The sequence below is a fragment of the Podarcis pityusensis genome (genome assembly GCF_964106645.2).
Source record: "Podarcis pityusensis genome assembly, chromosome: 11".
Taxonomy (NCBI): domain Eukaryota; kingdom Metazoa; phylum Chordata; class Lepidosauria; order Squamata; family Lacertidae; genus Podarcis; species Podarcis pityusensis.
Window position 1 is genome coordinate 18,079,032 of NC_138036.1, and position 4,866 is coordinate 18,083,897.

Here is a 4,866-nt window from a genome sequence, read left to right on the forward strand (position 1 = left end):
TGTGGCCAAAGTTATGGATGGCTTAAAGGGGAAGGATGAGAAGATGGCATGAGTTGCAAGTGCAACTGTGTCAAGGCACGCAGACTGATCTTATTCACACTTAGGAATATAGGGACCTGTCTTGTATTGACCCAGGCTATTGGTCCATTTAGCTCAGCATTCTCTAAACTGACCAGCAGGCTTCACACAGAGATTTCTCCCAGCTGTATCTGAAGATGCTGAGGACTGAACCTTTTGTATGCTCTACCACTGAGCCATGACCCTTTCCCTAAGGCTGGCAGCTTATGACAATGAGGTTTCTATTTCAAATCTGCAAGTCTCTGGCATGTGCCATGGGTTGTGCATTCTGGAAAATGCACTGTTTTTCCTAACAGTGAAAATAATTTCAGAAAATAGCCATCTAACTCCTGAAACACCACTTGGAGGATGTTTGGGGTGGCAGGAAGGCTGATGTAGGGTACCTGAGATTTGTGAACCACACAACGAGCCCGGTTTGTCCAAACAAAGTTTTATTGGGCAAGTAGTTTTACAGCTCTTGCTGCTGTCCAAGACATTTTTCTACCTGAGGCAAAGGATGTTTCCCGCTTGCAAAGGCACTAACCACTCTGGCAGCTGAATTATATTCCAACACTTGAGAAAGGCCAGCTTGTTCCACCAAATCTGAAATCTAGGTGACACAGGGCAGGTCATGTGACATGGACAGTTCAACAGAGGTGAATGGGCTGGGAAGCTTAGGAAGAACAACTGGGGCAAAGGGTTTCTCCTCTGTTGCCTCCTTCATCCCCCCACCAAGCACCTGCCACCTCAGCTGGCTGCCTCAATCTTCCTAATGCAGCAGTAGGAACATGTGGTCCTTCAGATGCTATTGGACTCCAGTTCCCATCAGCCCCAGCCATCATAGCCAGTGGTCAGGGATGGTGGAAGTTTTAGTCTAGCAACCTACAGAATGCCACAGGTTCCCCATCCCATGCCCTGTCATTCAGCGGGCAGTGGTGGAAGCCAACCAACTGCCCCCTTCAAGTTCATCCTGAATAAGCAACAGGCTCTTCTTGTGGTGATAGGAAAGGGACTTGATTTCCTGGTTCCAGTCAACCAGTCTGGAAAAAAGCAAAAACACCCAGCTGCTGCTTTTCTAAATAACTTATAATTAGACTGCAAACTGTAGTCATTTGTTAGGTCCGGATTCAACAGATATGATTCATAGGGTTGTAGGGTTGTTCACAAAAGCAAAACAAACAAGGCAGGATGAAACCAGCATGACTGACAAAATACGTGGAGACTAGCCAACCCCCATTTACACATTCACACTTAGCGTCTCCAGCTTAGTCAACTGGAAGCCAAATACTCCTTCATGGTGCAGCAAGCAGCTCCAGTCCCACAAGCAGGGTGCACCATGGCTTGAAACTTGATGTGATGTGCCACAAGAGGAAGAGGGGACTCCCATCCTTCCAAGAGCAGGATTGCTGGCAGCCTAACCTGAGCCCATTGCTTGCTGCACCATGAAGGAGTATTTGGCTTCCAGTTGACTAAGCTCTTCGAGAAACTCCGGCAGCACCGGGAGAGAAAGACTAGAGAGAGAAAAAGACTAGATCACATACATGCTGCATTCTCTAATCTCCTGCTTCGTTGGTTTAAAATGGGTACTTTGTGGTGCTAACAAGTTTCCTAATGTGCCCCCAAGCCCCAAAAGGTTGGGAACCCCAGATGCAGTTTCCAGCTTTTGTCTTTTCTTCTTTTTTTCTCAGCCCAGAGGAGAGGGAGTTTCCTAACAGAGTTAGGCATCCTCAGAGCCCCACAGCTACTTCTTGACTTCAGAGGAAACATGGCGAGTCCCTAATCCCTGAGCAAGAGGCCTGAGCATTCTGCTCAGTGTGGTGTAGTGGTTAAGAGCGGTGGACTCGTAATCTGGTGAACCGGGTTCGCGTCTCCGCTCCTCCACATGCAGCTGCTGGGTGACCTTGGGCTAGTCACACTTCTTTGAAGTCTCTCAGCCTCACTCACCTCACAGAGTGTTTGTTGTGGGGGAGGAAGGGAAAGCAGATTGTTAGCCACTTTGAGACTCCTAGGGTAGTGATAAAGCGGGATATCAAATCCAAACACTTCTTCATCAACACATACCTTGTTTACTGGCACTTTCCCCCACTCCCTGAAAACCTCCCACCCCAGGACTCCTCCAATTAGTTCCTCCTGCCTTTCTGGCTTGCCACCCAGTAATTAGATGTGGGCAACTCACAGTTCAGAGTGGCTTTTGCTTGGCTAGTTCCTTTCCTGTTTTGCTCCTCATTGTGGGAGGAGCTTCCAGGTTCCAGCCTTTCTAACAGAATTTCAACTCACTTGTTGGCTGTCCCAGATCTTTATGAGAGCCAGTCTCTCAGCCCCACTCACCTCACAAGGGAAGGGAAAGGAGGAAGGGAAAGGAGAATGTTAGCCGCTTTGAGACTCCTTAAAGGGAGTGAAAGGCGGGATATCAAATCCAAACTCTTCTTCTTCTTCTTCTACCAGAATGCTACCTGCTGCTGTAACTCATCACTTCCAGCCTGACCATGTTTAGTTCTGGCCAGGCAGGTCACAAGATGATGTGATGGCAGGCACCAGCTCTTACCACCTGGCAGTTTTATAATTATCTTACAATTCTTTTACATTATTATTAGCTGTTGGTGGAGTTGGTGGGTGTGGGAAACAGAAATATATAAATATTTTAAATGAATGAACAAATGCATGCATGCATTCTTGTTTGTGAGGTGTTAAAACCAAAGATGTAAGTATTTTAAACGAATAAATGCATTCTTCTTTGGCATCTGCTTGAGGTTCACCTTACTTTTTCACTTTTTTTGGTGTTGACCCTCTCCCTTTTTTTACTGTCTCTGAATGGGAACTGCTAGTACATGTTGCATGAAGCTGATATTCTAAAGTACTGAAGCTACCTATCTGTAAGAGGCCTTCAAATATTGTGGGTGGAGGGAAGTTCCCTTTAGGTTCACAGTTTGTTCCAAAATAGGATTTGTTATATGTAATTTGTAATAGTCCTGAAACAAGTTTGCTATTTCACTGGGAGTCAGCCCTAATTTATAGCATATGCTTCACTGTTGTTTGCACTCATGCCCCGCTAACAGGCTTCCCATAGGCACCTGTCTTGTTGGCTGCTGCAAGAACAGTCTAGGTGGGGCTGTGGTTTGATCTAGCAAGACTCTTCTTATGCTATTACGTTTAATAATTAGATCCTGAAAAGGGATTGTAGCTTTTAAGGAAAGTGAACCAGATAAGTAAACCATTATGCTTTTCAACCATGAGAATTAATGGATTGGGAAAGAAATGGACAGGTATCGGCTGCTGAAAGCCCATTTAAGTTGGACCAAACAGGCCATGGTCAGATCCAGCAAAGCACTTTCTATATGGATACTGAGCTTTCAATGTTCCTTTTGCTCTCAGCAGGAGCCATCTGAAGGAGGCCCATATAATTTCTGAGTTATCAGTTTATCACAGATTCTTCATTCGAAAAGGTCAGAACAGCTTACGTATGATTTCCAGATAAGCCCCCTGGTCCCTGCCCACTTCCCCTTTCTTCTGCAGGTACAAATAATATTGCCATGCTCAGCTTTCAACATATAGCAAGGAACTATGGTGTTGGAGGAGACTCTTGAGAGTCCCATGGAGTGCAAGAAGATCAAATCTCTCCATTCGTAAGGAAATCAGCCCTGAGTGCTCACTGGAAGGACAGATCGTGAAGCTGAGGCTCCAATACTTTGGCCACCTCATGAGAAGAGAAGACTCCCTGGAAAAGACCCTGATGTTGGGAAAGATTGAGGGCACAAGGAGAAGGGGACGACAGAGGACAAGATGGTTGGAGAGTGTTCGCAAAGCTACCAGCATGAGTTTGACCAAACTGCGGGAGGCAGTGGAAGACAGGAGTGCCTGGCGTGCTCTGGTCCATGGGGTCATGAAGAGTTGGACACGACTAAACGACTAAACAACAACATGAGACTCTGGGCTGGAAGCTGTGATCTTGGGGTCACAGGTGGTTGTTTCATCACTCCTTCCTGTTGAAGGTCGTGGCCCAGGGAGAGAGAGGAAAATCCTGGAGGTAATCCACTGGCTGTGCAGGTGATGCCATCAGGAATTGGACACAGTACTCCAGGTGTGGTCTGACCAAGGCAGAATAGAGTGGTACCATGACTTCCCTTAGGACACTATACTTCTGTTGATGTATACTTCTGTTGATGTAGAATAGCATTAGCTTTATTTGCTGCTGCATCACACTGTTGACTCATGTTTAGCTTGTGGTCCACCAAGACCCCTAGATCCTTTTCACTTGTACTGCTAGTAAGCCGTGTGCCCCAGCCCCACCCCATCTATGTGAATATGTTGCTGCACACGTAGGGTCCCTCCTCATGCTTGCCAAACACAGGGGTGTGTGGTCACAGGGGCTAGCAGGTGGAGCCTCGTTCCCCCTCTCAGTGCATAAACTGTGTTCTTTGAACACTGCTAAGAAGAAAAGGGCTTGCCCAGTGCACAAAATGACGCAGAGAGATCAGTACTATTTACCTAAAGACTTCATAAGGAATCTGGGAATGTAGAAAGGAGTGGAGATTAGTATATAGTATATAGTTGCAGTGGATAATAAAGGAGCAGTCCTATGCCAAACATACGTTCTGCCCACAGAATTCCTCCTCCGAAAATGCCACTGAAATCCTAGTTCCTCTCTATCAAGAACATCTGGGTTTGGGCTCTTGTTGTTTACATGTTTGCCAGCCTTGCACTCTTATTCAAAACAAAAAAAAACCAATTTCTCCCCGTCCAAAACATTTCTCATTCCAACTTCTCTCCCCGCCCTCCCCTGTTAAATATCCTGTCTGGATTAATATCTGC